Raw genomic sequence first — 9,872 nt, 5'->3', positions numbered from 1 at the left:
TAACTTCCATATACAAGGTCAAGTTAGGATAGGCTCATGTAATCTATTAATAGGGCAACAATCAGGATGTGTTATTCATTCAACACAAGTTCAATTTGGAATTAAAGTGTGTTGTTCACATTATAATGTTCATCTTGTTATCACATCAATTCATTATCAAAGATCATTAAGTCTGTGCCAACATTGGTATCTAGAGCATCAGGGTTCTGTGATTTGATGGTCAGATTTGAACATTTAAAGATCAACGGTGGTGATTTTCGTGATCAAAAAAGAAGTTTTAGGCCAGAGAAAACGCAGTAGTTGTTTCCGGCTAAAGTAGCAGTATCCGACGACAAAATTCGGTAGCCCGGTTTTCCGGTGAGTTTCGGGCAAGAATTGAACAACGGTAGTTATTGAAGGTGTTCTCCGTGTAGGTCCCAAGTCGGGTGGATCAAACAACGTCTTTGGATCAACCTAACTTAGTGCTAGCGGAAATCACACTAAGCAACCAAGAGGTCTCGGATCTTGAGTTTATTTTCAGTCACGGATAGTAGAAGTTAGAGAGAGAGAAAGTAATAGATATCTTGCAAAAGGTTTTCTTATGTATATCAAACTTCAACAACCCTTGCTTCTCATGGCATGCTCCCAATTTATAGGGAAGCATGCATGAGAAGTATGATATGTCAATTGCCCAATGGGCTTCTTTACAATGGACCGTGGCCCAACAATATACAAAATGACCCGTAGGCCCAAACATATAACTTAAACAATACAAAAGACTAAATATACAAAATGGGACTAACAATCTCCCTCTAGTCTTTAGTATTGAAACCCGTCGGTGTCATAAATCAGGCATTCGTCCTCGGTCAGTGGAAGTTCAACAAGTCTACGCACGAACTTGTTGAAGGCTTCCACTATCCGGTCGGTATTATGACGGCCTATATCCTCGACGGTTCCCAGCGGCTTCTTGTAGAGCTTCTTCACATCTTCAATGTGGAGTCCCACAAGCTCATGCTCGTCAAACACTCTGATCTCGTGCATACCACGGCAGTGAATAAAGGCCTCGCCGGTTTTGTTATCAAATTCCCAAACAATGAAATCTCTGAGAGTGTTGTAAAGATAAGGCTCGCCATGATAGATCTCGTGACATTCTTTGGGCGCCTTGTATCTCCACATCTTGCGAGGCTCTCCGGTAGCCGGGTCTATTTCTCTTGGGTTCCGGTATCTGCGACCCTTATTTGGGTCGAAGTCTTTGTAGTTGACTTTCGATTGATGCTGAAGGTATGTCAGGACCCAACTTTCCAGCGTACTCCCAGTAGCACCAGGACCTAAAGCTTTCTGAAAGTAATTCAGATCAAGCTCAGGCAAAGTCTTTAGCTCGTGATGAGTAAGATAAATAAGATCTCCGCTTTAGCATCTAATGGCCCAAACTTTATTTCGTTGATCATATCTAGCATATACGATCAGCGAGTCATCGTGATATGGATAGTTAAGCACGTGGGTAGATGCACAGTCCGTGACGATATGTGTCTTACGCTTTTTCTTTGGTGGTGGTGTAGGGACATGAGCTGTTGCAGGAGCCTCCGAAGCTTGAGCAGGAGGAGTATCTGGATTTGGCGAGTAATTGATGTCATCTTCTTGTTCATTCACCGCCATTTCCTTTTCAGTTCCCTCTATGAACTCCTCAAAGCTTATACCTGCATTAATAAAGTCAGCGATTACACCTGTATTATCTGTCGGAGAGATGAGATCTTTGTATAAGCTGTCAAGCATCGAATCATCCTCGATGAACTTTGCTGGCTGAGCCGGTGTTAGCAGGGTCTTGAGTATCATGTTGAGATTGTGGAGGTGATTGAGTGTTAGCTCCACCTCCACCTCCTGCCGTCCCGGCTCCTCCATCTCCTCCACCACCGTTGCCACCATCGTCATCATCATCATCATCATCAAACCTGTCATGTACGTCATTGTTGTCGTCATCTTCTTCATCATCATCACCCTCTTCGTCTCCATCATATCCACCACCAGCGCCGCTAGATTGGCCGCCCTGTTGTACTAACTGACCAACAGTCGCCTCTCCTTCTGACACAGCAACCGATACTCCTCGCATAGCCACAGAAGGACCTGCGGCTGGTTGCGATCCACCAACTTGAGAAGTCTCACCAGACCTTCTCCAAGTTCTAAAAACAGCATCAAGCCTATCCTCCAGACCATGAAATTCGTCTTCCTGAATGTCCATCAGGTCTGAGGCCGCTTAGTATTTGCTCACCATCTCTTCATTTGTTTTGAGCTGTAGCTCATTCAGACGCTCTTGATCTTTTAATCTTTCTTTGATAGCTTCCATGTCTGATCTGAGCAATTCAAGAGAGGGTTTCTTGATTGATTGGTTGTTTGAGAAAATGATCGTTTATTTGGTGGAACATATTTACATGACGTACTTGTCTTTTCATTTTCAAAAACTTTGCTTTTACATGAATTATCCTTAGTCTCATAACTTGATGATGAACAACTTGATATGTTCACCTCAATAGGCCTACTTTCGTTGACACATTTTTCAACAAAAGTTTCATCACAAACGGTTTCATAATCTGAGTCAGAAGAAGAACATTCACTTTCATTACGTACATCATTACAACTGTCTTCACTAGTGGTTTTGCAAAATACAGTTTTTGATTCTGACATCAAACATCCCAACATGGATTCACAAACTTTATTACAAACTGGATTGTTAATAGTTTTGGTTAGATCCACACATGGTTCAAAACGTGATTCTAATTTTCTTTTTAGCTTACAACCCAGGTTAACCGTCCCACATTCACCACCATTTACATCACCAGCTGCTATACAAGACACATTGATGTCAGATTTATCAGATGATGTGACTGGAGCAGCAGTTTGAGAGGCAGCATGAACAAATTTCACAGGCGTTGGTATTCTACCAACCCCGTATTCCATTTCTTCCTCTGGAAAAGTATTATAGCTAAAGTGGGGCAAACTGGTGTAGTTATCATTGAATGGTGGTGGTACGGCAGTGTAATCGTACCCCAACCCCGCTTTAACATTAGTACTTCTTTGGGCTCCAATAAGATCATCTAACTTCTCAGATGATGCCTCAAATCTTTCGACTTATTTTTCCTTTTCTTTCTTATCAGAAACTTCAAGTTTTAATTTCTTAATTTCTTCTTTTAAATCATTAATTATGTCTTTATAATAAATGACATTATGCTTTTCTCGAAAAATTTCAAGTCTAAGATTAGCTACATCATAGTGATGAGTTTTAATCTTTTCAACATAGATCTTGTCAGCTTTTACATATTAAAGCATTTAACTGACAAAGTTTTGCATTTTCTTTCAAAACTTCGTCTTGATGATATCTATAGTATGTGACTTTGTTGATGCATGCTTGAGAACAAAGATTGTGATTTACCTCATCAGCTGGTGATGTGTCGGGAATGATAGGACATGCATGACTACTTTTACCGGCAGCACTTGTCCCAACTTTATTACTTGTCCCAGCTTTATTTTCTTTGAACTGATTGTTCATTTGGAGCTTATCTTCCATTATTTCAAAAGACTTGATGGTAGAATCCATCTCTGAGAGTGTCATGGTATACAGATTTGTGGTTCTTTTGATGGTAACCACATTGATGCTCCATGTATAAGGCAGTGAACTCAACAGCTTCATGTTGACCTGAAACAAACCATTGATGATACCAACACTTCTCATTTTGGTGACGAGTAACTCAAATATGTTGATGAGAGAGGAAATCGATTCTCCTTTAATATGTGTAAACATGTCGAATTCTCTTTTCAGGGCTTTCTCCCATATCCAAATTTCCTCCAAGCTTAGGTTCGTAAGACATTTTTTTTTAACTCGATTTTTTTTTTGGAAAGAAAAAAAAAATTTAAGTTTTTTTTTTTTTTTTTGCTACAGTACCGAGTCGCTACAGTGTTTTGCATGAGTTGCTACAATGTTTCGCATGAGTTGCTACAGTACCGAGTAGCTACAGTGTTTCGCATGAGTTGTTACAGTGTTTCGCATGAGTTGCTACAGTACCGATGCGAAGCGATTGCTACAGTACCCGTGCGAAGCGAAGCGGTTGCTACAGTACCCCCCGTACGAAGCGAAACGATTTGCTACAGTACCCCCCCCCCCCCCGATTGCTACAGTACCTCGGAAGCGACTGCTACAATACCTGATGCGAATTTTTTTTTTTTTTTTTTTTAAGAATATAGCACCAAAACTTCCAAAAAGTCAAAAAGACTTTAGTATAAAAATCAATAAATCGGCCTAGATCTGTGTTTTAAGCCAAATCTGAGCTTAGACACAAAAAGTTAAAATACTAAAAACTTGGATTTAGTGATTCTCGTGTATTTCCAAGGTGTAAGGGACTCCAAAAGAGATGAGTAACACAAAATCAACCTCAAATCCAACAAAAACTAAGATCAAAACCCGAAAAGTTTGACCCGAAAACCACAAAAAGTCGAGCCGAAAGCTCTGATACCACTTGTAGGTCCTCTAAATGGATCTCAAGACTTGACTCGGATCAATCCGTGTTGTTGGTTAGCGGGAATCACCAATGACACTCGGATCTTGGATCTTAGTTTGTTTGGTTTATTTGCTTGAAAGAGAGAAAAGGAGAGAAGTGGATGAGAGAAAGAAACTTCTTTATTTCCAAGAGTTGTGAAAAGGGGTTGGAGTTCCTTTGATAAATGGGTTAAGTGGCCCTTTTATAGGGTCCCCATTTATCCAAAACTTACAAAATAAACGTACAAACTAAACGTACCGAGTACGTACTACACCGACTAAAAGCAAACTAAAACGACATATACAATCCTAAAAACAATATAGAATATTGGCCCTACACTCCGTCAATATATTTAAGTTTCTAGCATGGGAAAATAGTGGTAGAGGTGTTTTTCGTTAGTATCAGTTTTCCGGTAGGGAATTCCGGCAAAAAAACGTTTTTCCGGCCTGACGTTTTTTCGCGAATTTTAAAGAGCAGAGATTTCCGGTGCATTTATTTGGCAGTATATTGAAGGTTTGTGAAGAAAATTTGGGTTTTAAATTCCAACAAATCAAGGTTTGATTTGTGGTAGTGGCCCGCGGTATTTTCCGACAAAGAAAGGAGAAACGGCAGTGGTTTGGTGTATTTCCGGTGGCTCATTTTTCTAGGGCAATAAATTGGAACCAGTGGTGGTGGTTTCCATTATGAGACCTCGATCGATATTCTAGTTTTTTATTAGGTTAACTAGTAAAGTGAGTTATATAGTCCTTAATACTGAATTTCACCTTATTCCCTAGGTTTGTTAGGATTACGAGCGTTATCATTCTTTTGGAACAGGTAATAAATCATTAGGGGTAATTAAAGAATCAACCATGCATTATCATTCTTTTGGACACAAATAAGGGCATTTATTAAAACTTACCGTGGGGACCTATTTTCTTTACCATTGCAGTTTTCCTTTACAATCCGGTTTCATGTGCTTGTTGACACCCGTGTCTCATTGATAGTCGTTAAGAATTCTTACCTCTGTGGTTCCACTTATGATATGAGAACCCTGCTACTGCTGTTACGTTTCGTTAGGTTTCCAGCCAAATCAACTAAATAATTCTAGTTTTATATAAATAAAATAAAACACATTAAAATATGGGGCAGGACTTTGTTAGGGTTTAGTATTTTATCCCACCTCACGTGTCTTTGAGTTAGATATATAGACTTACTTTTATGTGCTATACATAATTGGTACACAAATGCTTTATACCATTTCAACCGAAACATTTCCAACCAACATAGGCAATCCAAACATTTAATACATCACAAACTATAATTTAACCAAACCATTTAATCCCCCAAAGTATAGCAAAATAAAACTTGTTTAAACAAACAAAGCAAAGGAAAGAAGCACATGGACACGATTTGCTGTTCTACATGCCAAATGGGTATTGCTGATAAATCTTGTTGCAATCTTGGTATGCATTCTCCAAGCTCTAATATGGTGATATGTGCTCGATATCCATGAACCTACGCCACACTTACGATCTACTATGGCTGCCAAACACAAACAAAAAGTAACACAAAAAAATATAAACAACGAAATTAAGCAAAATAAGATAAAAGGTCGGGTTGCCTCCCGATTAGGGCTAAGTTTTGTGAAAGTCTTCAGTTGGACTGTTACTTGGTATGGCACTTATGGTGGTCAAATAGAACATTTACGTATCGAGTTTCCCACGTAAGATCGGTAGTAAAGGTGCTAAGGTTGTGCTTCCTCTTTCATGATCAACATGTCTAATGAACCAATACGGGCATGTGTGAACGCACATATGCCCTTTGAGCTTCCCAGTGTAGACCCGTAATTTGTTAATTAGTTATGTTTGTTTTAGTTTTATCGAGTCAAACAATGTCATTTAGTTTGTTTTGTGTCGGATGATGTCAGCCCGTGTTGGGCCTGTTTAGTTATGCCCGGTTGGGCCTATTTTAGTGTTTGAGTCGAGGCTTAAATCATGAGCCGGTAGTTACAAAGTTTGGACAAAACTTTGTGTGCATACTATGATGTGTTAGATTAATACTTCGCACGAGAGTTCGCATGTTGTGCGACTGTTTATCTTCGCATACCATAACTTCGCACGAGAGTTGAGCTTCCAGATCTGGTTCACTGTTGTCGCGTCCTCCCTATTCACCGGAGTCGCGCCTTACTGGAACTCAGATTACAGTCTGGGTTGAGCTATTGGTGACCATCATAAAGAACAAGAAACACCTCGGGTTCTTTGGTTCCGATCCGGGTTCCGTTATCAATCGGGTCTGGGTTTGAACTCTTGCACCCGCGGACCTGTTTGGGTTTCTGGTTCGAGCCCCTTTAACCTGGGCCGAACAACTTGGAACTCGGGTCTCGTTGAACCCCGTTTACACCAGATTATTATTATTATTATTATTATTATTATTATTTGTATTTGCCAAGTTTCATGTTATTGTTATTATTAGATTTGTTCGAAGCTTGTTTACACCGGTTTGTTATGTTGGTTCGACTTGGTTCGTTTACGTTCATCTTTCGTAGGTCGATTCGTTTGTTTGTTATTATATCTAAAATATAACGAGATGAGAAGGAAAGAAAGATAAATCCTAATTTAAACATACCTCAAAAATTAGATCTTGAATGGACAAAAGGGAAAATAGGTGTACAGGGGATTTTTGTTGTTTGTGTATGGGTATGTGTGACAATGATTGGAAGATGATGATGGAATGATGAGGATAAGGATGGATTTAGTGTTTTTAAGGTTTAAATAGGCAAAGCCCAAAGGCTTTTGGCCCATAATCCCTCGTAGGTTCAATAACCTCCTATTAATATTATCCATGCTCTACATATTAATTAATTAACTTAATGACATCACACGACACTATAACTAAAATAAACTCGTAATTCTTTATTTATTATTATCGAAACAAGGACGTTACAAGTCTCTCCCCCTTAAAAAGGTTTCGTCCCCGAAACCTATCTATTACATAAACAACTGCGGGTAGAACTTACGCATTTCCTCCTCTGTTTCCCATGTTGCATCGAATCCCTTCCGATGCTTCCAAATCACCATAACTAATGGAATAATTTTTTGACGAAGTTGCTTATCCTTACAGTCAACGATTTTGACTGGCTGCTAGATAAAATTCAATCGCTCATCCACCTCTATGTCCATTAACGGCACGTGAGACGTGTCGTCGACGAGACATTTCCTTAAGTGAGAAACGTGAAAGGTAGAGTGCATTCCTTCCGGTTTTGCAGGTAAATCGAGCTTATACACCACTTCTCCTACACGAGAGATAATCTTAAAGGTCGAATATACCTTGGACTCAACTTTCCTCTCTTTCTAAAACCAATGATACCTTTCCACGGCGATACCTTAAACATCACGTTGTCACCAACGTTAAACTCAATTGGTCGTCGTTGCTTATCGGCATAAAACTTTTGACGATCTTGAGCAGTTTTCATCTGATTTGATCAAACGTCGAGGAGGTTTCTTGCAAAACTTCTTGACTACCAATCCCTCTTTTTGACCAATGTGTCCCCAACATACAGGAGTTCTACAACGTTTACCATACAACATCTCGCATGGAGGCATACCAATGCTCGAATGATAGCTGTTGTTGTAAGAGAATTCTGCTAAATGAAGATGATCATCCCAACTCCCTCCAAAATCTAACACGCCAACACGTTGGATATCCTCAAGGGTTTGGATAGTTCGCTCAGACTGCCCATCTGTTTGAGGAGGGTACGTCATGCTAATGTTCAATCTAGTTCCCATTGCTTCATGGAACCTTTTCCAAAATCGGGAAGTGAAACGGGTATCTCTATCAGATACGATCGACAATGGTACTCCATGTTTCGTTATCACTTTTTTAATGAACACATTTGCTAACGTTTGCTAACATTTCTAATGAGATAGCCTCTCGTATAGGCAGAAAGTGAGCACTCTTAGTCAAACGGTCCATAATCACCCAGATGGTATCATGGTTCTTAGCTGTACGCGGTAGCTTAGTTATGAAATCCATTGTGATATGTTCCCATTTCCACTCGTGTATCTCCAAGGGCTGCATCTTCCCATACGTTTTCTGGTGTTCGGATTTAACTTGTAAACACGTCAAGCACTTACTGACATAATCAACCACTTCATTCTTCATACCTGGCCACCAGTAGTCTTTCTTCAAGTCTTGATACATCTTGTTAGATCATGGAAATCGAATATCGAGATTTATGAGCCTCGTCTAGAATTCTACTCCTAAGATTCCCATATCATGGAATCCACATTCAATCGAATCTGATCTTTACACCTTGTGTATTATCAATCAACTCAGTCTGTTGCCCATAAATCCTTGCATGTACTTATGTTTGGACCTTGCTGATTTCTGTAAAGAGGTCTGAGTTGACAACCAACTTGTAAGACTTCAGTGTTGCTACCATTTCTTCATTCTTCCGGCTTAAGGCGTCAGCAACTACATTAGCCTTTCCCGGGTAATACTTGATTTCACAGTCATAGTCTTTAATCAACTCTAGCCATCTTCTGTCTCATATTCAACTCTTTCTGCTCAAAGAGGTATTTCAAACACTTGTGATCTGTGTATATAGTACACTTACTACCATACAAGTAATGTCTCCAAATCTTAAGAGCATGTACTATAGCTTCTAACTCTAACTCATGCGTCGGGTACGTACTTTCATGCACCTTCAATTGTCTAGACGCATAAGCTATAACATTCCCTCGTTGCATTAACACGCAACCTAACCCTTGATGCGAAGCGTCAGCACAAACTACTAAATCCTCGTTACCGTGGGGTAGAAAAGAATTGGAGCTTGCGTGAGCCTCTTCTTTAATTCTTCAAATGCCTCTTCCTGAAATTTACCCCAATTGAACACTACAGTCTTTCGGGTCATACCGGTCTACGGTACGGCTATCTTGGAGAAACATTAGATGAATCTCCTATAGTAACCAGCTAACCCTAAGAAACTGCGCATTTTAGTCAGGTTTTGCGGTGTCTTCCAATTCTTTATCGCCTCAATCTTCGCTGGGTCCACAGTAATCCGCTCGGGATTGATTATGTGACCTAGAAACTGCACTTCGCGCAACCAGAACGCGCAGTTCAAGAACTTGGCGTACAGTTTCTCATCTTTCAAAACTTCCAATACTTCTCTTAAATGCTTAGCATGATCCAAATCGCTTTTCGAATAAATCAGTATATCGTCGATGAAAACGATAACTGACTTGTCCAACCTTGGCCGACACACCTTGTTCATCATATCCATGAATGCCGCGGGAGCATTCGTTAGACCGAACGACTTTACGAGGAACTCGTAGTGTCCATATCGTGTCCGAAACACTCTTTTAGGAATGTCTGCCTCTTTCACTT

Source organism: Bidens hawaiensis, unplaced genomic scaffold (assembly GCF_021521415.1).
Source record: "Bidens hawaiensis isolate Kalapana, Puna unplaced genomic scaffold, B.hawaiensis_p1.1 tig00040566_1, whole genome shotgun sequence".
Classification (NCBI taxonomy): Eukaryota; Viridiplantae; Streptophyta; class Magnoliopsida; order Asterales; family Asteraceae; genus Bidens; species Bidens hawaiensis.
The sequence above is the reverse complement of the archived record's forward strand: the minus strand, read 5'-3'. Positions refer to the sequence as shown.